Source organism: Typopeltis vanoorti, chromosome 15, assembly GCF_054136105.1.
Source record: "Typopeltis vanoorti isolate ZY-2024b chromosome 15, IOZ_Tvanoo_1.0, whole genome shotgun sequence".
Taxonomy (NCBI): Eukaryota; Metazoa; Arthropoda; class Arachnida; order Uropygi; family Thelyphonidae; genus Typopeltis; species Typopeltis vanoorti.
Genome location: NC_143563.1, coordinates 61,809,659 through 61,834,309, shown reverse-complemented (window position 1 = coordinate 61,834,309; position 24,651 = coordinate 61,809,659). Strand labels below are relative to the sequence as shown.

The window sequence follows — 24,651 nt, the reverse complement described above, 5'->3', positions numbered from 1 at the left end:
ACCGTGAGTTGCGGTGATTGATTCATTCAATCCAAAATACCCTTGTAGGGTAATGGATGGCAATGCTGTAGCCAATGAAGTTCTAACTGAGGCTCGGCTATTGCTGTTACCCTCCTGCCATGATCAGAGCTTTAATAGCTCAATAACACCTTATCCTTACACTGTCCTCTACAGATAACGGGGAAGATGAAAAGCATTCTTGCTTCTCCCCTTTAAGCCAGTCCTTATAAGGATATAAGGACACATTTGATATGGTAGGTTCGGAGAAGAATGGATCAATCGACCGTGAGATGTGGTGATTGATTCATTCAATCCAATACCATTGGAGGGTAATGGATGGCCTTATTCATTGAATAAGGCCATTGATTGAATGATTAGTTAGAATTAGAACTAACTCAGTTAGTTCTAATTCTAACTAATCAGTTAAAATTAGAATTCTAACTGAGGCTCAGCTATTGCTGTTACCCTCCTGCCATGATCAGAGCTTTAATTGCTCAATAACACCTTATCCCTACACTGTCCTCTACAGATAACGTGGAAGATGAAAAGCATTCTTGCTTCGCCCCTTTAAGCCAGTCCTTATAAGGACATATTTGATAGTACACCATACTCTTGTTTGCTAGGACACCATAGTGTTGGAGGGTAATGGATGGTAATGCTGTACCAATGAAGTTTAACTGAGGTTCGGCTGTTGCTGTTCCCCCCCTGAGGCGCAGAGATTCGAGAGATTGAGTCACTCTCTTAAGGTTTTGCCTTAAGGGAGCAATTTGAGTCTCCGGGGAAAGTGTTCTCCGGCACGGTCCGCCTAGGGGTTTAGTCGGTGAATGCTTTTCTTCGGAATATGAGCGGTTCTGCTCGGTTGTGGTGGTGTGTGTGTGTGGAAGGCCATTACTGAGTGAACCCAACGCTGAGATGGACGGTCTTTCGCCCACGATTGAGTGGCCTAGGGATCGTCCGAATTTTTAGAGACGGCTTTACCTTAACAGATGGCAATGCTTTAGCCAGTGAAGTTTTAACTGAGGCTCGGCCATTGCTGTTACCCTCCTGTCATGATCAGAGCTTTAATAACCCAATAACATCTTATCCCTACACTGTCCTCTACAGATAACGGGGAAGATGAAAAGCATTCTTGCTTCACCCCTTTAAGCCAGTCCTTATAAGGACAAATTTGATATTGTCTTAATATCCGTGAATATTGTATATATTATATAGAATTATATATATATATATATATATATAATTCTACTTTTCAATTAAAATAAATATCGTTCAGTACAGTTTTCTTTCTTTCTTTTTTTTTTTCCCTGAAAACAATTCGATTCGATCAGAGTTGGCACGCGGTTTTCTTTGTTCCAATTAGCAACAATATATTTGAAAAATGATATTATCAAAAGATTATAAGTAGGGATCGGTAGCTGATCATTATAAGTACTTGTCGGAAAGCTACTGCCTCAATAGTTAGCTGAAGCAGATATGACTGGGCATTAGGAGAGGATGTTTCATAAAACTGAGCAATAGAACCATTTACATTCTTTCGAAGCTTTTCATGAAAATAGTAAACGCATTCGAGAGCTTTGCTATTCACATAGCGTAATAGTAATTGGTCATTCAAGTTACATCACAACTAAGTTGAATGTTAGGATATCCCAATTGAGAATCCACAGTGAAAAAAAAAAAAACCGGGGCTATCTTCCAAGATGGTTTTTGTCATTGAAAGTTGATAATTATATTTTTCAGTTAATTGACATTTTCATCGTTACGATTCAACCTATGTGTAGGTCCTTAACAGTGTTTTATCTTTCTTTTTTTTAACTATAAAGAGAATTACCAGTGGAATAGTAATCATAATAGTGAATTAATAACAGACAAACCCGCCAAAAGAACTCGCACAATTAATAGACATAAAAATATTGGTTTCATAGCTATCAAAATAATAAAATTCATATTAAAATGATGTGCAATAATTCTTCACATCCTAATAATATTATTCATTTAACCTCGGGGCATTCATAATACACATTCATATGCAGACAGCATCTGGAACTGCTGCAAACTACACAAAACTACTGACTGGTGCACCGTATGCCAGTAAAGGTCGACAGATAATTCCCATGGCCGGTATATCGTGAAGAGAGAGTGAGTACCCCAGAATTCACCTTGACAATTTCTCACTCACGAACCCTAAAGTGAGTTAATGTGCGCCAACACTTCCGAAAGAGCCTTGGGATCGTTGCCATCGGACATCCCTCTTGGTTGGGGGGAAAAGTAATAACACTAAATCAAGTAGTTGCAGCTGTCCTACAGTACATTCTGAAGATCTTCTTGTCTATTTTTTCCCCTGAGCATTACAGATAGCTTTAGGGATATCTAACTTTCCTTATCAAACCCCATTTTCACACGAAAATAACTGGAGAATCTTGTGTAGTATCGTAGAAATACTTTTTCATTGTTTTAAGCCTAATCGCTATCTGTGCGTATAATATCATCAACACATCCGATAATATAATTATAATACAAAGAGATGATCTGCATAACACCACACAGTCGCCCCCTCCACCCCCTGTGTCTCTACCTGCACTATCAAAGCAGAACAGAAAACTCATAATTTTCGTTAAATGTTTTGGAAACATCCCAAATAAAGCGGTCACGTGTTTTGTCGAATATTGAAGAAAATTCCGCTTTATTGTTTTCAGAAATAGCCATCAACGTGTCGTTGTAACAGACGAAAAAAAAAGGTTTGTTTTATTTTTAGCTCGTATATATATACTTATATATATAATTCACCACCAAGAGCTAGAAACTTTTGTATTAATGCAATGCTTTATTCACTTCGTACATCTAATTTAGACGTACGTAATCATAGAAAATAGTATAACAATAAAAAATGCCCGTCTATCCTGCAATTATACTGACAGAAAGCACTGTAGTAAACTTATAAAACTCTGAATGCGTCCATCATCGTGCTAAAAAGTGTAATCACAAAATACCAGAGCTTTCTAAAAGAATACCATTCAAAAATTGGTAGAAACATTACACATATTATTGAAACTGTCCATTACGTCTCTCATAAAGCGTGTTAAAGTTTTTTTATTTATGGAAGAAGATATATTTTGTGAGTTCAACAAAATCTCATCATCGGCCTGCGGAGTGAAATAGATGCTGAGATTCAGCAGATAGTAGGAGAGGAAATAAAGATAGAGTGCATAGTGATAGAGTAGGTAAAAGAGGCCTCAGCTGACCTGTTTTAGTTGTTTACCCCACCCCCTCCCCCAGGGGTGTTTCTAAAACGGTCGTTGATTTTTCACTTTAGAAAAAAGGAAAAATCCTGAAAAGGAAACATGTAACAAAAACTAGAAAACTTAACATGAATAACGTACAGAGATAGTAAACCTACAGAAAAGTCTGGAAAGAGAATAGAAAGGTGAACTTAGAAGGTGGGGGGAAGGACCTGGCCCAAGTGATGCAGCTCAGAAGGAGCTGCACCGTCTCGCTGTAGGCCTTCACCGCTCGGGTTCTCAGGTCCACCCCTAGTGTGTGGACTTGAAGACTGTACAAGGAGTTGACTAGGTCTACTTCCTCTTGTTGTGTGTTGTCAATATTTCATCTGCCAACCTCCCACCCTTGGCCAAAGTTATCATTTGGAGAGTTCTGAAGAACGCTAATTCTGCCTCTTCCTCTATATCCAGAACTGCAATTATCTGTTCTGGAGTGACCTCACTCATGTCTTCTATGTATAGGTCACCCCCATTTCACACTCACAACTTTAGGGCCTTTTTGGCCTGTGAGCATGAGTACAGGGTCTCCTATTTTTGCTATTGCATTCTGGAACTTTTCTGATAGCATAGGGGTTTCTTTTAACAGATGCCTCAGCGTCTTTCCTGCTTTCGCATGAGGGGGGATCCTGGTGGACAATATCTGCTTCTTCAGGTTCATCTGATTTTGTTTCCATTTCCTCTGGATTGATTGGTCTTTTGAAAGGGGTGTTGTTTGTCTCCATGCTTTCAGTTTCATCTTCTTTCTCTTCTTCTTCTTCTGCAGCAGTTTCATCATTTGTGGCAGCTTGTTTTTTAGCTGTTTCTTTTTCGTGTGTGCCTCGCTTCTTCTCTTCCTTAGGTTTGGATGCTGAGGTTTCTGTGGAGGCTGCCTTCTCTTCTTCGGTCATTGTTTTGCCGTATGCCTCATTTAGAGTTGGAAAGTCTGGGTTTTCCGACTCTTGTTCTGTCGTAGTTGTTGTTGGCCTTATGATACCTCCCATCCTTTCTGCATGGGTAGGTGTCCACTTTGTGGTCTATGGCACCACATTTGAGGCAAGCTGCTTTACATTTATATCTAGTGTATGACCTGTTTTAAGACAATTTTTTGAATTTTAGTCGAGGGCAGTCTGTCCCAAGATGACTGAAGGCACCACGCCTGAAACATTGCTTTTTCACCCCAGGGTAGTTTACCATTACCCTGGCAGATCCTATGAGAATGAAGTTGGGAACTTCAGTTTTCATCTCAAGGGAGATGTTTACTTCCCCCTGATTTCCACTCTGGGTTGTCAGCATCGTTAAGAATCTGAATTTCCTTTACGTCCCCCCACTTACTTTGAGAACACGCTTCGAATGATGTCTTCATTCTCCGCATATTCTAGGGGCAATCTTTGTATTTTGAGCATTTTTAAGATGCTCCCTACCATGAAAGGAGAAATTTTTATTTCTCCACATTCGAAGCCGCCAAGTGGCTTATTTCTGGTTGCTATGTTCTTGACAACTGCTTGGTACCTTCCACTACCACAGAGGGTAAACCCAAATACTGTATATGCTTTCAGCTCCTACATAGTTCATAATAGCTCCTGATATCTTCCTTGCTGGCGTTGAAGTATCCACCTCAAATCCGAGGGTCTGGACACGAGGAACCACAGATGTCACCGTTGGAAGATTGCCTGGAGGGGAAAGCCTATAAAGTCCTTATCCCTATCTCGTGTTTTCTTTTACCCCAGTCTGGGGTTTAAAGTGTCTGTACTTAGATAGTTTGATATCTCGAGTCCCTATGGGACCCGTATCTGATATCAACTGGAAAGAACAGACGCTACACTTTCACTTAGCTCGAAAACTTTGTAAGAACAGAAACTAAACTTTGATCTTAGCCAAAAGGCCGAGAAGCGATTATTCAACGCCAGATTCAAGAAACGTTTCGATACTTGCAAACAAAGAAACGTAAACATTATTATAAGGACTGGCTTAAAGGGGCGAAGCAAGAATGCTTTTCATGTTCCCCGTTATCTGTAGAGAACGGTGTAGGGATAAGGTGTTATTGAGCTATTAAAGCTCTGATCATGGCAGGAGGGTAACAGCAATAGCCGAGCCTCAGTTAGAACTTCATTGGCTACAGCATTGCCATCCATTACCCTCCAAGGGTAATTGGATTGAATGAATCAATCACCGCATCTCACTGGTCGATTCATCAAACTCTTCCTGAAAGTGGTTTAACATAACATAACATCATTGGCCAGAAGGGTGAAGCAAGATGCTTTTATTCCCCGTTGTCTGATAGGGAGGATGAATTGAAGGAAAGATTTATGAGCTGAGAGCTCGCCCTGGTGGGTGGGGGGGGGGACGGAGATTAATCATTGTTGCAAGTATTCAGGATGGCTTTTGGCCTCTTGTATTTGAAGAGGTCAGTTTCATCATAGTTTGCTGCCTGTTTAACCAGAGCGTTGGGGTGTGTAGAGATCTTTGAGAAGAATTTTTCTGCTGTAGTTAGTAGGAAGGAGTAGATGTAAGGGATGTTTGTATCTCTATGCAGTTGGACGTTCCTTACAAACCACGGTGCATCCAATATCATGCGCAAACACCTATTTTGCACTCTCTGTAGCCTGAGGATGTTGGTGTTGGATGTGTGGCTCCAGGCTGGAGATGCATATGTCACCATGGGGCGGATCGTCAGCAGGTAGAGGAGCACTTTGATTCTGGTATTTAGTTTGCTTTTTCTATTTATTAGAGGGTGAAGTTGTGCGATGGTTTTAGATGCTTTCGCGCATAAGGCTTTGATGTGTGGGTTGAACGTTAATCTTTTGTCTAGAATTACCCCAAGATATTTTGTTTCTGTTTGCCAGGGGATTTTGGTGTTGAATAGATAAAGGTCCCCCATGGGATTTGCCAATCTTCTGGTGAAAAGTATCGCTACACTCCTTTGGGGATTCACTTGTAATCTCCATTTGGAGAACCATTGTTCTAGTTGTAGCAGGTTTTCTTGCAGTTTTTTAGTGACAAGATGTGGTCGTGGAGATCTGGCAAGTACTGCTGTGTCATCCGCATAAAGTGCTAAGATGGATGACATTGGGTTGTGTGGGATGTCTGCCATATATATCGAGAATAAGATCGGTGCCAGTAGGGAACCTTGGGAAACTTCCGCAGAGATCCGTCGCTGACTTGAAACTGTACCATTTATTTTGACTTGTATGTGTCTGTCCTGGAGGTAAGATTTAATTAGGTGCACGATACTTGATAGTATGCCTGCTGAAATGAGTTTGTGTAGTAATCCCAAGTGCCATATCTTGTCAAAAGCTTTCGCTATGTAGAGGAAAACTGCTCCAGTGTGCTGGTGCCAATTGTAACCGGTGGTGATGTACTCAATTATCCTATGAATTTGTTGAGTAGTACTGTGATGTTGTCTAAAGCCAAATTGTTCCTTAGGAATGATATTTAACTCATTTACTGAGGCTTGGAGTTTAGAGAGGATGATTTTTTCGCCAATTTTGCCTAAGTTTGAGATTAGGATGATGGGTCGATAGCTTTCAGGCAGGTGTGGATCTTTACCTGGTTTATGCACTGGCACCACATCTGCGACTTTCCAATAGCTGGGGAAATAGCTAAATCGGAACATGGCGTTGATTATGGTGATGAGATATACGACAGCTCTTCGGGGCAGCAGTTTAATTATTCTATTTGATATGCCATCTGGGCCAGGGGCTTTTTTATTCTTTAGCTTCTTTAGAACTTCATAGATTTCCTCTGGTGAGGTGTTTGGAGGTATGTTGTTGCAGGTATCGGTGACTTTCAGTGCATGTCTGACATGGAGGTGGATTTTTATAGACATGCTTGAAGTCCAAGTTGTCGTATGTAGGGCTACACTGTTTTTCTAGGTTCTTTGCTATTTCTTCAGCTTTTTCTCCGTGTGTACTAGTCCCATGTCTGACTTGAGTGGGGGAAGAGATTTGTTTTTGTTTCTGAGACTTCTTAATATGTTCCAGATGGAGTGTTCGCAGGGTGATACAGAGGCTAGTTTGGCTTCCCATGTTTCGTTCCTGTGAGCTTTAAGTGCTTCTCTAACTTCATTGTTCAGTTTATTGAGGATCTTTTTGTCCTGGGGTGCACGGGTGTTGTGGTACCTTTTCCTTGCTTTGTTTTTGTTCCTAATTAAATCCATGATGTCTTCTGGTAGTCGGTTTGGCTTAAGAGTAGCTTTGGTAGAGGTGACAACCTTTATGGCTGTGTTGATCCGCTGGGTCAGGCTTCTGACCGCATTTTCAATCTGTTTTATGGATCTGATGTGAGGGACAGGTCCAATGTGTTCTGATAGTACTTCTGTTAGTTTTTTCCATGAGATGAAGGAGTGGGGAGGAGGCAGCAGTTGTTCTTGCTTTCCCAGCTGGAGCAGGATTCGATTGTGATCGGATGTCACAATCGAATATATTGCTATATTACAAAATATTAAGCTATACTGTAGCTTAATATTTTGTAAGATAGCAATGTCAAGTATGTCGGCTGTGCCATACGTACTATGATGTGTTGGTTCTGCAGGGCCTGCCACCACTGCATAATTTGAACTGGAGTAGCTGGTTTTACTGTTCCATGCCGGGTGTTTCGCGTTTAGATAACCGGCAATGATGACCTGATCTTTATTGCCTAGGACGGCATCTAGATCTGAATGTAGTAGATTCTTTGATGGAGGGTTGTAAGCTGCATAAAGTGTTAGTTTCCCAGCTGAGGTAGTGGGTACTACTATTCCTGTGAGCTCTAGATTTTCGGTTGAGGGGCTGGTTACAGAGTGGTGATCGATGTGTTTTTTATGAAAATGGCGGTGCCTCCGCCTCTGTAGTTTATTCTGTCATTTCTGTGGAGGAGGTATCCTCTAACTTTGGGGTTGTCTGCTGGTCTTAAGTGGGATTCGTTTATTAAGATGATGTCTGGGTTGTATCTTAGTGCAAACTCTTGGAGTTCCAGAATCTTGTTTCTAAGTCCGTTGACGTTCCAAGCGATGATCTGTAGGGAAACTGGAGTGCTTTTATTTTTATGCATTTATGAGAGCTGCTAGGATGGATTGGGTTTCTTGTAGAAATTTTTTTCTGGAGTCCGATGTGGGGTGAGATTTGCTGAAGTCTTGCAGCATATTTGCAAGGGAGTTTGTGATGACGGCTGCTAAATTTGGGTTGTATTGCTCCTGAGTGGTCTTTGTTGAGCGGACTACATCTGCGTAGGACTTTGTCTGCCGATTGAGGTTTGCTTCGATCGGGACTTCTGGTTGCGGCAGTTGGTTTTGTATCGTGTTTTGTCGACCTCTGGAGGGTTGAGGAGTTGGAGCTACTGGTTTTTGTAGATTAGTAGAGTGAGCAGATAGTCTGTTGTTTGGGTGTTATATACATCCTTTGTAGTTTGCTGGATGCGGGCCCCCGCAGTTTGCACATTAAGCCGGGGTGGATTTTGGCTTGGTGCAGGTATATGTGGGGTGGCTCTCCCCGCATTTTAAGCACTTGTATTCTGCTTTACATAATCTCTGGGCATGACCATACTTTTGGCACCTGTGGCACTGTCCTGACGAGGTTCTTTTTCTTAGTGGTTCTGGGCTGATTTTTAGCCCACAAATTGAAGTTAGGTCATATATGTTTTTATATGCCTGGTGGATCTCTACTAAGATGAGTGGCATTGGACTTTTGTCTGCTCTGGTCATTCTGCTGACCTTGATGGGTGGTAGGTCTTGGTAGCAGAGATCGGCGGCTATGTCTTCTGTATGTATGTGCTCTGATACTCCACGGAGAACCACCTTCAGGCTCTTCTGGGAGTCAAGGGTGAAGGTGTGGTATTGCACACCTTTATTGTCTAGCTCCTTTGTGAGTCTGCGGTAGTCCATTATAGTGGCGGGTTGGATTTTGATACCATCGTCTAAATTCTTCGCTGTAGTGTATGCTATCTGTAGACTAGTCATAGTGGCCCTTAGTTCCGTCCACCTATTCTTTTCTCTTAAGATAATTGGAGGCAATTTCTATTTAGTGGAGGCAGGAGGGTCAGAGTTGTGTCCGTCTTCCTCCATACCTTCATCTGTGGGTGGTGTTCTGTCGTCTGTGTTTTGCGTTTTTTCCGCGGGTGGGTCTCTTCTTAATCCTGGGGGGGAGGAATTGGAGACCACCAAATCCAATTTTTCCTCTGTATTAGCAGTATCCTCGCTTTCCTCATCATCTCTCGTTGTGGAGTACATGTTCAAGTATCCTGGCCATTCCGCTTCAATTTTTTAGCAATTTTTTGAGTAGGCTTAGCGCCAGACCTTTGTCTAGTGTTTCTATCAAGGCGTCGGTGTCTATGTCAGTCATAATTACGTCTAGTATGTTTTGATTCGGGGTTGGTCAATTACTAAAACTGAGAATTAATAGCGAAACCTTACTTTTCGCTGAGTGAATCTCAATCAAAATGCACTCCTTTGTATCGAATGCAACTGGAAAAGTTTTCCACAAGTTAGCTTTTCTGCGATAGCTACCGTTAAAATCCAATGACGTATTTTCTTTTCAGAAATCACTACAATTCCTAAATTGCAACTAAATCAAAGTCTTACCTCTATATATCAATCAAATTGCATCTCCGAATTCACTGAGTACTTCTATGACCATTAATTGAAAAAAAAAATTATAATAAAAATCACCAATTTTTAAAATGGCGAGTTCTAAACTACCAACGTAAACATCTCTCACGGTCGATTGATTCTCATCAACAACGTAAACATTGCCTTCATAACGTTCATTTCTAGTTGACATCTTTAAGAACGAAAATGGTGTTTAGTTTTTCCAAAAAGAACATTTATTTTTGTAAGTTATATTATTAAGAAAAATTAAGAATACAACTTGATAACAGGTAAAACGTTTATCGAATATATAGCACATTAAGAAGATTTTGAATTAATCTAAAATCTAATGATAAAATCACTCTCAGTTTGCTCTTCAAACTGAAAATGATTTTAAATAATAGTATGATTTGGACTATCTGACTGAACCTCTTTTTAGGAAGCACCTTAAAGGATCTGTATTTATATCAGTCTCTTACAATGGAAGAACTTCAGGTTTAAATTCACAGTAATAGATGGCACATTCATAGCCATATTGTAGTCAAGTGATCCGTAACATATTCGTCAGTGATTCGCCATGTTCTAACGGTCTTCATATGTTTTTAATTAGATATTATGGTGGTTGTCTCATTGATAGCATAGTGAAGTCAGCTCTATTAATTTAGCATATCGAGGTAAAATATAAACACAATTTGCTATTTTAAATCTTATTATTAAATTTCAAATAAATAATTATAACTAAAAATAATTAAAACTTATTAAAGCAAAAATTAATTTTTCTTAATATCATTTAAAAAAAACTAATACATAATAAAACACCCTTTTCTTTTGTAAATAATTTTATCATTTAATTTATAAATTATAATTTAATTTATAATTTATAAATTAATTTATAATTTATCTTTTAGGTTCAATTTATAAAGTATAAGTCTACTTTTATTTTATATACAGGGTGTTCGGGATAAATTTGACAGTTTCGTAAGGAAAAAGAAAATCTTCTTTGTATCTATTAAATTTAATGAATTGACAAAAATACATTACAGGCAGAGTTAATTACAATACTATCAACAAGATTTACTCAAAATAACCACCATTAGCATCGATCACAGCTTCAATTCTGCTTCGGAACCGCGAACAAGCTGATGCTACGGTCTCCCTGGGAAGGGCCGCAAAAACTGTTTTAATTTTATCCATAACTGGGCTTTTGTATTACTGGAAGTGCGATTGGTGTCTTTTTCAACTGCGCCCCATACAAAATAATCCATGGGGTTAAGGTCTTGGGAGTTTGGAGGCCAAACATTTGGACTGGTGAAGTCGTAGAAATTTTCAGACAACCATTTTTGACTTTTCCCAGAGGTGTGGCAAGGGGCCGAATCCTGCTGCCATACATACGGCCTACCATTGGCTACCCTTGTTATCCAGGGCTTGACTACAGTTAGCAACTCCACGAACAAAGCCCGAATTCCAATGCCAGGGTTCTTCAACACCTGTTCCTGCAGATTTGCGAGGAATTCTGCTGTACGAACGCAATCAGATCGTCTGCTAGGGATCTTTCTTCTTGCTACATCCTCGTAGTCACCATTGCAAGTCTCTAGTTCATGCCTGATTGTTTTTACTGTATTCAGGGAGCATTGAGCAGCAGTCGTAATATCCTTATTTTGATGGCGGGCACGAATCATCATGATACAAGTTATTCTCTTCCATGATTCAGGTGGGTTCCAGCTATCCATCCTTTCTGACATCTTGTATATGAATGAAGAAGGGCCCAAACTTTTAAATGAAGAGAAGTGTGTGTTAATACATGTAACTTACGGAAAAATATAATTAATTATAAATATGTCAAATTTATCCCGAACACCCTGTATATATATATTTATTTTATATATATATATATATATATATATATATATATATATATATATATATATATATATATATATTATTTGAAAAAAATAGATTTAATGACTCCAAGACCGAGATAACATATAAAGATTTTAATGATAAATACTACTAGTTTCGGCATATAGCAGCCTTCTTCAGGTATTTATAAAGGAAAGGAATACTAATAAACATTGAATTATTTAAACAAACTGGAAATTACAGGTACAAATTGCCTCACATAATCGATACATAAAAACGTTGTATTTTTCAAGTTGTTCCAACTGGCGTGCCATACAAAAGATCTCATGCAACTGCGTTATCCAGTCATGTTCTTTTTTCAAATAATCCTAATGATGACCAACAAAGCCACTCTGTATGCTGGAATAGATCAGAAAATATTTTTCGCTGTGAAGATGAGTTTGAAAGGAAAATCGTAGAATCAAGGGAAGTCCTACTGAACCCGGTCCACTTAAATAATAATTTAAGTTATAACATCCCAGATAGCCATGCTGCAGTTATTCAATATTGGCGTTCACGTGAACTTGCACGCACAATTGCAACAAACAATGGCACGCCAGTTGGAACAACTTGAAAAATACAACGTTTTTATGTATCGATTATGTGAGGCAATTTGTACCTGTAATTTCCAGTTTGTTTAAATAATTCAATGTTTATTAGTATTCCTTTCCTTTATAAATACCCGAAGACGGCTGCTATATGCCGAAACTAGTAGTATTTATCATTAAAATCTTTATATGTTATCTCGGTCTTGGAGTCATTAAATCTATTTTTTTCAAATGTATAACAACCGAGTAAAAGCTGATCGCCACACACACACACACACACACATATATATATATATATATATATATATATATATATATATATATATATATATATATATATATATATATATATATATATAGTATAGATCTCAATATATATAGATATAGATATATATATATATATATAGTATAGAACTCAGTGACTCTTGATGTGGAGCTATTATAAGATGCCACCTTTTCCCGAACTGCAACTTTCGTCATTCGAGAATTTGCAGCAGCTTTCCCAATATATAAGTGATGCTATCGTAAAATGGAAACGCCTAGGAGCAGGGCCACCCCTCCTAGGAATTTTGCCTCCGCGTGCAGTAGAATATTTTGCCACCCCTTCTACTTTATTTTTCGTATAGTTTATATCAAATTTACAGCCCCCAAAAAACTTGCTGCCCTCTGCAAATGCACGTCTTGCACCGTCGGTAGAGCTGGCCCTGCGTAGAAGCAACAGCAGCACAATCGCGACCTGGAAGGCCACACAAAGTTGCAAAGCTGGACTGCCGAGTATTGAAGCTCTTGGGGCGAAAAATAATTCCCTGTTCTCGGTTGAAACACTCGCTACCGAGTTCCAAAATGCCACTACAAGCAACACCAACAGCACAACTGTTCCTCGGGGAGTTAAAGAACATGGGTTACCATGGCTAGGCAGTTACACAAGAGCTGAGCGGCCTTTTTGAAACATCAGCAAATGGCAACGCCAATTGGATGGACGGAAAGATCAAAAGGTCTCCGCTATTGGTCTTTGGAGCAACTGGAACGCATTCTCTGGAGTGATGAATCATACTTCACCATTAGCGAAAGCCAGAAGGACGTTAATCGCTCGAATATTGTGTCAACTGTGAAGTTTAGTGGCGATTAGGCTGTTTTTCAGTGACCGGGAAACTTAATATCATGGTCCACAGTGACAATTCTATGGTTCCAACTCCATGCCAACAGTTCGATAAAGGTCCTTTCCTGTATCACACGACAATAACCCGATCTACAAAGGAAAATCTGTGCAGGAATGCTTGATGAGATGGATGTTGAAGAATCTGATTAGCCTGAACACACCTGTAAGATAAGCTGGAACGCCGATAGCCAGCAGACTAAATCACCCGCCATCAATGACCGACCTCAGAAATTACCGCAGCAATCTATCAAAATCTAGTGAAAAAATCTTCCCAAGGCTTTTACAGCAGCAAAAGAAACACCGACTCCATTGACGCCTTTCAGATTAGAGCGACAGTTGGGATGAGCCTCCAGCTCCTGACCACGTCAAATTGCCAAGCAAAGTTTATTTTATGACTGCTTCAGTCTTTCGTCCAAAAGAAGCCAGATATATCCTGGATAATGTAGACACCAAAAATATGTATTTTTAAAATATTATTAAAATATATTCTATATTGTCTCTCAACCTATTCTACCTTACATTAACTATTCTCTACTGTTCTGCATGAAAACATGATATTCAGCTCGTTCCGTATAAAAGTGATAAAATACGGTCATGAACTACAGTTCAATAGCTCTCATTCAGTTCTCTCAAAAAATCACAGAAAACCTCATAACAGTCGACTTTTTCTCCAACCAGAGACCTTCCAACAAATTATTGATCAGCAATACGGATTTGGACACTTTCTCAATCCACAGCTTCTAGGCATCGTCATCCACCTTCATCCACAATCCATAGAAAGGTTTGGAAATGTTCACGTAGGTTGCCCTTGAAGATTCTTGATCACCAATTATGTAGCTCGAATCTCTTAGATGGTAATTCAAGTCAGTGAAATGTCATCACGTATAAGAAGAAACACTGTAGTAGAAGGACATTGTCATTATCTTTTTTTTTTTTCCCTTTAATGTGATGTCCATCTACAAAAGGTTTTAAACCTTATAATATACCTGAATTAAGATTTATTTAACCGATGAATTCAGGGGATGATCCATCGTTAGAGGCCAGCCAAAGTCAGGCGGAGGTAGCTAGATGTTTACACGTGAGTCGTTCCGTGGCTTAGAGACTGTGGAATCAATTTTAATAGTCATAAAGAGCATCCCAAAGGAATGCCATAGGCTACAACTGCACTGGGTAATATCTTTGATTATCTGCGAGATGAAATAGAAGCGCTGAATCAGGTACGATCTAACCTCACGCGGCCTATAAGAACATTAGTATCTGATTCCACTGTGCGCAAAGGCTTCACGAAGGTGGTATGCATGCTAGTCTGCGTTCCCTCCCTCCCCCGCATATCACGGCAGAGAATGTTTGAAATGGACCGGGTTCAACCCAGCCTTGTCACACTTGGGAAAGTTAGTCATATTTTGCACTAACTAATGCGATTTTTGAGATGAGATACAACATTGATCTCCTAACTGTTAGCGATTAAAGCTACAAGGCTAGAGTGTTATAGCTATAAAGTGAGATGAAAAATTCGATTTCCCCAGGAGAAAAATCTCTTCCATCTCCCGTCTTATTCAACTTCAGATGAAAAATCTAACCAGTAGAAAGTGTGCGATTTACAAAAGTGAACAGATAGAGTCAAATCTCCTAATAATTCTTCTCGGTTATTATACGGATATCATTTTATTAAAATAGAATATGAAATAAAAGGATGTAATATATCGTTAATACGATGTTAAACTGTTCATCTCTATTTTAAAATTTCCTCCCATCTAGGGAGAGAGTACGGCAGACAGCTGCCGCTATCTAGTGGTCCCTAACAATATATATTACTGGCTGAATAATGCGAGTTTTATAGTCCATTTTGTTGAGTTGTGGAGATTAAAAACCAGAGTTTCCGGGGGGGGGGGGCTACTTGACAGTACCAGAGATGGACTAACTCGAGAACCGGAGAAAGGTAGGTTTTATGGTGTGGATGGAAATGACACTTCTACAAGGCTGCACAGGGTTTTTTAATTAAAGATTGATATTTAACATACAGTGCTTGAAAATTTTTTGTTATCAACGAACTTTGTTTGCAAGAAACCAATGTTTTCAGGATACAATTCTTGTAAAGAAAACAATGACATATAAACATTTTAAAGAGTGATTCGACGAGAAAACATTGGCTTAGAAACGTACTTAGAACATTTAGGGGGGATTAGATTTCTACCCAACTACAAACAAGCGACGATTTATGGGTGTTTTCACTAAAGCGACGAAGTGCGTCTGTTCGAGGGATTAAGCGATTTAACAGAGAGCAATGATACTCGAAATAAACCACAATACGCGAAGCCTTTGAAGAGGAGCGATTTCGATGTTGCTTTGTTCTACTAGTGAATGGCATTCAGTTTAAGCGAATCACACAATGACAAGAGTTCAGAGTATCTGTGCCGATTTCAAGAGTTTACAGCAATGCTCATGCATTTCAATAGCCAGCCCTTTTAAGCGGAAATACGAATATGTTAAATGGTGACTGCAGAAACTCGGCGCCGTAGCAGACACAAGGTCAAAGTTATGCATATCAAAGGCAGAGAAGCCTTTCGGAGTTGGCGCTATTTAACATTTGAAAAAAAAATAGAATAAAAGTAAAATTTAGATATTTTATTTTCAAATATCACAACGCCATGTAAGGATTTGAGTGAGTAAATATTTTATATTATGCAAGCGGATCATAGTGTTGTCTCCGCCCCCTTCTTTCTTATACGAGTCATACAAAACGTGATGAAAAGTATCTGAAAGCATCAATTATAAAGCAAGTGTAATAAAACATACAGAAAAATTTGTTTATTTATTGATCCGACTTTCTATCTATTCCCTAAGGTATTCCGAACATTGGTTTGGGCTTCGTTCGAAGACCAAAATTAACTTTTGCGCATGCCTGATTATCAAGATGATTATTGAATTTATGTAATCATCCAAAATGATTAAAAAATTGGAAACCATACGGGACTCTTAATGATAGGTTTTGGTTTGGATAAGAAAAGTCATTCTCTTTTCAGTGATTTTAAGAATTTAGTTCAAATATCTTCATTCGTAAGAAAACGAATTAAGCAAACGGGATGTGCAATGCTCTGCAACATATTCGGAAAATTTCCATTACCCATCTCTAATCACGATTATTATTATTTTTTCTCGTGTAGAATCCTAGAAAAGGACTTTGTTGGTCAATGTAGTTCTCCAAAACAAAATTGACTAAAGTTTGCCTTTCATTCGGAGAAAGTAAAAGAAATGTCAAAGATAAAACTTTTCTTTTAAACAGAAGCTTGCTACCAAACGATTAACATTTCTGACATAAAGGATGAAGCAAAATGCTTTTCATACTCCCCGCTATCTGATAGGGAAACACTGAGTGGAAAAATTTATGAGCCAATTGCTCATACATTTTTTTATGAGTCCCCTGAGCGGGCTTGAATATTAAACATTAGACTTTTGGCCTTTTATGTTTGAAGTAATCCGTTGCTTCGTAATTTGCAGCTAGTCGAACCAATTTGTTGGAGTGTCCGGATGCTTTTGAAAAGAACTTTGTTGCCATAGTTTGCAGGAAAGTGTAAATATAGGGGGGGGGGGACATCAGTGTCTCGATGGAGTTGCACATTTCTTACGAACCACGGTGCGTTTAGGATCGTACGTACACATTTATTTTGCACTCGTAACTTGAGAATATTGGTATCAGCGGTATGGCTCCAAGCCGGAGAAGCGTAAGTGAGTATAGGACGAACCATCAGTTTGTAGATAAGTAATTTGATTCTGGTGTTTCAGCTTATTGTTCCTGTTGATTAGAGGATAAAGCTGGGCAATGGCTTTTGATGTCTTTAGACAGAGAGCCTTGATATGGCAGTTTAAAGCTAGCCTTCTGTCCAGTAGTACACCAAGGTATTTGTCTTCTGTTTGCCACGGGATGTTTGTGTTAAGCATGAAGATGTCCCCTTTATGAAGCATCTGTCTTCTGGTGAAGCTTGCTATCAAAACTAATAATGATAATTATTACATATTAATGATGATTAAATTAGAAAGATTTGTTATAATAATTAACGATTATTAATTAATGTTAAAGAATACTTAATAATTAATAAGAATTATTAACCAATAATTATTAATGATTATTAAGTTAATTGTTTAATACTCAGAATTTTTTTTAGATAAAGAAATTAATTATAAATAGGAAAATAATATTTCCCCTATTGAAATATTATTATTATTATTATTATTATTATTATTATTATTATTATTAATAAAAAAAATAAAAATAAAATTATTAATAAAACATCTACACAACAAACTCCGAACAATAAGTGGCAAACTCTACAGATTAAAAGACATAGTGCCCATACGCCTAAAAACACTAATATACAAAGCACTATGCCAAAATATACTAAGATATGCTATAACAACGTATGCTTTCTGTGCACCCTACAAATTAAATAGATTAATGTCGCTACAGTACAAAATGACAAAACTGATCTTTTGGGAACAAAGAGAAAATCACGACCTTATAAACATTGCAATGGAAGAACACAAAATACTGACAGCAAAACATTTATGTCACTATGCAGCCTTGCTAGACCATTATTTCGATGCCAACTACAGGACAGTTAGAAACATACCGCATAACAAGACCTCAGACTACTAATTATATCACATATAAATACAATAATCACTACGGAAAGGCCACGCGAAACTTCTACATCCCAGACATGATAAACAAATTACCTTTTGAATACAGAAACCTTACAAACTACAATAGCCTGAAAAGAGCTCTAAGGACAAACAAGAACAAGAAACACGCACCCAAAACACCATACGAACTTAATGAAACACAATATATTCGCTCAGGCTTCCAGTTCAGCGACGCATCAGTACATTCCAATTTATTGTGTGTGTGTGGGGTGGGGGGTGCGCGCGCGCGAATTTCTCAATCATAAATTCCGTAGCATCAGCAAAAAAAAAAAAAAAAAAAAAAAACATAATAACCAACTGGTGTCATCCTCGGATAAGCTTACATTTAAGCTTCGAGGGTGAAAGGAAAAAGAAAAAAATTAGTTCTCATCCAAGATGTATGATATGTAACCAAATGCATGTAATGTACGTATCACAAGAAAACCAATGTATGTATTATATGTAAACCAATGTACGTAATGTAAATATCACATGTAAACAAATGTAAGTAATGTATCATATATAAACAAATGAATGTAATGTATATAATAATTGTAACAAATGTATGCAATGTAAAAAAAAAAATATTTTTAAAGTAAATCATGAGTTTACACCGTATGTTTGTGAAAATAAGGACACATAATATTCAGATTGCATATGTGTGAATACTGTTGTATAATCACACCTTTTCAAACTTGAAAAAAAAATAGTAAACCACAACATGTAATATTATACAACTTATGTAACTCTGAACAATATAATTGCAAATTATTATTATGATTGTTATATAAAAAAACTGTTATCATCATCACTATTTAAATCTCATTATATGTAGCACAAAGTGCTGAACCTTGTAAAATAATATACTGAATAGATGATCATTGTACATATGTAAATATTTGAAAGAACAATAAAAAAATATTATTATTAAAAAAAAATTATTATTATTATTATTCTCATCGAGACTCATCGAGGAAGGCCACATACTACACACACCAGCTTATCATACTTATTCTTGAATTCATTCACACTGATTGCACTCACGACATCCAAGCAATCCATTCCAACCACGCACCACTCTCTGAGAGAAAAATCTAGCCCTCACCTTCTTCTTGGCAGCTTTCATTCTCAGCTTCCAAGGATGCCCTCTCGTTCTTTCCCCACTCTTCGTGTGGGATGGAATTGAAATATTCCATCAATTGAAATCTTGTATCATATATAAATCTTGAAATCTTCTGATCCTTTCAGAAGTTTGTCCTTCTCAATCATATCACCCCTCTTTGTCTTGTTTGCTAGTGTCTGTAGTCTACAGATTCTCTTTCTGTCTTTATAATCAGTATTCCACAATCCTGATATCACTTTTAACATTCACCTTTGTACTCTTTCCAATATACGTATCAGAATCGCAACGGAAATCAGGAGACCAAACCTGCTCACAATAGTCCAAGTGAGGTCTTCTCAAGGCCTTGTAAAGAGGCAAAATGACATCCTTATCTCATGTGAACGTTCGTTTGAGCATTGCAATTATCTTTTGAGTTGTATTTACAATCTTTGCCAAATGGCCTCTAAACTTCAGCTTTCTATCTATTAACACTCCAAGATCCCTAGCCTCATTCGTTTCTTCTAGTCTAATCCCACTAATATAATACGACATTGGATATCTAATCATGCCGAAGTAAATGACTTTACATTTAAAACTGAATTGAACTGACACCCATTTTCCCATGCCCACAATTCCAGCTTATTCAAATCATTCTGCAAGTACTGCATATCAGCAGCATTACTGATTATCCTACCTATCTTTGCATCTTCAGCAAATAGCTGTAAGTCGCTTGTCAAATCCTTCCCGATATCATTAATGTACAGATTGAATAACAGTGGACCAAGCACTGATCCTTGTGGTACATCACTTGTTACCTTAAACCTTGCAGACTCAGATCCCCCTGTATACCACTTTTTGATATCTGTCAATCAGCCATCCTCTTATCCATGCTAATATTCTATAACCCAAACCCATTTTCTCCAATTTATGCAACAGTCTACCATGCTGTATTCCGTCAAAGCCTTAGCAAAATCCAAAGTTATCATGGCATATCCATTCCCCTTGTTTAGTTCAATGGTAACATTGTTATAGAATGTGAGCAAGTTGCTAAAACATTATCTTCTATTAGATTCACTGCCAACCCATTTCTGAATGCGTGCCCTGACCAATTTTTCCAAAATCTTCACCACCACTGCTGAGATATTAATTGGTCGATGGTTGGATACAATGGTCTTTGCACAACCCTTGTGCGATGGAATATTACCATACATTACTTCCATTCCTGCGGAATCTTCCCTGTTCTGAGACTCATATTAAACAGCTTGGTCAAAGGAACAGCCAGTTCAGCTGAACACTCTTTTAGCACACGTGCTGATATTCCATCCGTCTCTATTGCTGAATTCTTATTCAATTAGTGCAACAGCTCTAATACCTCGGCCTCACACGACTGCGTTTCTTCATCTAGTGAAGAGGTAACAGTGAACTCAATGTTGCGTTCACCAGGTTGATAGCTTTTAACGAAATGGGCACTCATTAACTGAACGACCTCTTTTGCATCTGTAACCCCTCACGCCATCTGGATTTAGAAGTGTTATTCTTTCTTTTACTCATTCTTTCTTTTACTTGCAGCATATCGATAGAATTCTTGTGTGTTGTCTTAAGCACGCAGAGCCAGTTTCTTTTTTCATACTCAGACTTTGCTTTCCGTACAACAGTTGGGACTATTCTAGCCTGCTGTCTTATAACGTTCATAACGGACTATGGAAACCTATACTATGGAAAATAACGGAAATATTGACCTTAATTTCAAACTTCTGAAAGGCTACTCGTCGTTTAACGGAAAATGTGTATACTCTTGCTCCCAGAAAATTAATGTTGGAAGTTAGAATTATTTCTTGCGCATAATTTTTATTCAAATTCTTCATTAGAATGAGATGAACTTCTAAACAACATCTGAATACGGTTTTCAAACGCTATGAATGATATAATTATTTTACTAAATATTATAATAACAACAAAAATCGCTTGCGATGATTTATATACAGTGTATCTGGTAATGCCATTTGCAGTATTCAATTGACGGATTCATAACGAATCGTATAAACGTATAAATTGTATTGTTTTATAAAGAATCGTATAAACGATCAATTGTACAACTCCTGAAGTGATCACTGCCTTTCTGGACAGTATTTATAAATATATTTATTAATACAGTATTTAATTTATCCATCTATATATATTTTACATTAAAACTTTTAGATAAAGTGTTATTTCAAATATTCATCGAAACTTTAAATTTAAAATTATTGTTAATTAACTTATATTTTAATTGAATTAAACTAGATAAACAAACTATTTAAATTCAATTGAGTTATAATTTATTTAAATATTTATTTTATTTTACTTTTTAAGAGGAAAACTTTTTCTCTTGATAAATAGACAAATACCTTTCTGACACCATATTTATCTTTCAATCAGAAATCTATATATAAAACTAACTATTGTAAAGATGTAAATTGGAGGTGGAATCAATCGACCGTGAGATGCGGTGATTGATTCATTCAATCCAATACCCTTGGAGGGTAATGGATGGCAATGCTGTAGCAAATGAAGTTCTAACTGAGGCTCGGCAATTGCTGTTACCCTCCTGCCATGATCAGAGCTTTAATTTAATAGCTCATTAACACCTTATCCATACACTGTCCTCTACAGATAACGGGGAAGATGAAAAGCATTCTTGCTTCGCCCCTTTAAGCCAATCCTTATAAGGATAAGATGTGAATTTGAGAAGAAGATTAAGAGATGAGAAGGAACAGTCCTTTTTAGGACTTCCAGGGTAACAAATGGCAATGCTGTAGCCAATGAAGTTTTAACTGAGGCTGGCTATTGCCGTTACCCAGCCATGACTAGAGCTTTTTAGCTCAACAACACTCCATTCATACAGATTTACTTCATTCAGATGACGGGATAAAGAGTCAAGGACTCAGTCCATCGCCCAGTTCTTTTAAGAATTTAAGAAGATGTGAATTTTAGGAACGTGAGATGCGGTGATTAATACCCTTGGAGGGTAATGAAGTTTTAATGAGGCTCGGCTATTGCTGTTTCTCTCCTGCCATGATCACAGCTTTTAGTACTATATTACCCCATCCATACATTTTCTTATACAGATAACGGGTAATATGAAAAGCATTCTTACTTCACACATCTAACCAAAAAATAATAACAGATGGATTTCTTTTAGAGGCGCTGGGCATTCCAATGGAATTTTTAGTAGTTTGGACTGCAACAGATGCTCAAAATATCTACCTTCTCCTACAAAAAGATTGCTTGTGGTCTTGTACAAAGATAAACTTATGGGAAAATCAATCACATGCCATTAATAGACAAATACACTGGCTTCGCATTACAGCTTTGGACGCAATTTCGAACAACGCAACCCATGCTTCAAATTAGAATCTCGAATATTTGGCTGATTTTCTCTATACGCAAAGATCAATACAAATTTATCCCATTTGACCTACTGTTACCACGGTAATGGATGACAGCACTGTAGCCAATGAAGTTCTAATTGAGGCTCGGATATTTCTGTTACCCTCCGGCCATGATCAGAGCTTTAATAGCTCAATAACACCTTATCCCTACACTGTCCTCTACAGATAACGGGGAAGATGAAAAGCATTCTTGCTTCGCCCCTTTAAGCCAGTCCTTATAAGGAAGATGTGAATTTGTCCCCGTGTGGTTGCCGGGATAAGAATAGCATCAACGTAAATCCATGCGTGTCGTAAAAGGCGACTAAAATGGACGCTAAGTTTCGAGAGTTTTGCTCTCTCTCTCTCAGGTTTCTTCCGGAATTTCGCTCCCGGTGAGGGGGGGAGGCTTAGATTTCGGGAGGTTTGCCTGGGAGTGCATATTGATTCTCCGAGGAGAGTGTCCTCCGGTGAGGGGCTTTGTCGGTGGATGGTTTTCCCCGGAATATGAGGGGGGGGGACATCACAGAGTGGAGCCCACGCTGAGTTGGACGGTCTTTCGGCCACTATGAGTAGTCTAGGGATCGTCCAAATTTTTAGAGTTGGCTTTACTTAAAAAAATCACCAATGTAGCTAATTCATGTCACACGAGGCGACTAAAATTGGTACCCAGGGAGGGTAATGAATGGCAATGCTGTAGCCAATGAAGTTCTAACTGAGGCTCGGCTATTGCTGTTACCCTCTTGCCATGATCAGAGCTTTATTTATATAACACAATAACACCTTATCCCTACACTGTTCTCTACAGATAACGGGAAATATGAAAAGCATTCTTGCTTCGCCCCTTTAAGCCAGTCCTTATAAGGACTTATATATATAAGATGTGAATTTGATGTATTCTGAATGATATTCTGCTTTTAACTTGTACGAATTAATTTGAGTACCGAATTAATTTGGAGATCGGACGCGTTATCTTAGACTATGCTTGATTGAATTTTATACAAGGGTTTTCGGGAAAATCACATTGTACTCGCGCTAACACAGTTTGACTCCTACTGTCTCCCCCCCCCCCCTCTGCATGAAACATGCAAAGAGGTCTGATGGCGGTGTAGGCTCCATCCTCTATGAAGACCAGTGGTGGATGTATGTTATTTTAGGGAGGTAGGTTTTCACTCTGTGGCCAAGTGAGTTCTTGACACTCCTCTCCCTATTTAGTAGGAACATTACAAGTGTAAATATTGCTAGTAGACCACCTCACTCTCCTCCAGGATTTTTAGCTGGCAAGACCCTGGCCCTGCGGGATTAAATTAGTAGGCTAACAGGCTTACTTCATTGTGAAGACTCTCGCATTCTTTACTGCTCTCAAACAGTTCCAGCCGGCAGGAGATGCAACCTCAATATGGAAAACATCAAGGATCCGGATCCTTAATAAGGAGTAGTCACTAGAGGTACTGAAGTTCGTAATGAACAAGCTTGAATCCGACTGGCCGGGTTTTATAAAGCAGTATACTCAAACTAATGATCAGGAATGGAAAGGTGGAGGAGGTAACACAAGGAGAATTCACTACTGTTCTGTCATCAAAATCCCCCCGCCAAAACAACTCACAGGGGGAGCATTCAAACAAAAGACGTAGAAGATCAGATGGATGAAGACTCACCAACACTGGATGTCCCGAGGAACACCGAAAAGGTTCCCCTGTTACATTAATGGACAAAGATAAATGGACCACTGTCTCATCAGCCATTGGAATATGAGATGTTGTGTACCTTAGGGTACACATCTCTCATATTCCTGGGCTAAAAACCTAGAGGAAGGAATCAAAATCCAGCCAGCCTCAGTAACTGACTACAGACAAATGACAAAGCTAATGGACAACAAAAGTCTTTCTTACCATACATTTGCTTTACCAAGTGAAAAGAATCTGAAGGTAGTACTTCGTGGGGCCACCGAAGGTGTTATCCATGAAGAAATCACGCCTGACCTTATGAGTTAGGGATTGATCCCAATCAAAGTGAGCAGTAATGCTCAGGTCTCATAAACGG

General features: G+C 38.3%; 1 protein-coding gene and 1 pseudogene across 1 annotated transcript in view; both read right to left on the bottom strand.

Annotated features, from left to right (window-relative positions):
- The window catches only part of LOC150098801 (potassium voltage-gated channel subfamily KQT member 1-like), a 388,359-nt gene that overhangs the window by 206,323 nt on the left and 157,385 nt on the right, over window positions 1-24,651 (bottom strand). The window lies entirely within an intron of this gene.
- On the bottom strand, window positions 4,992-5,148 carry LOC150098802 (U2 spliceosomal RNA; annotated as a pseudogene).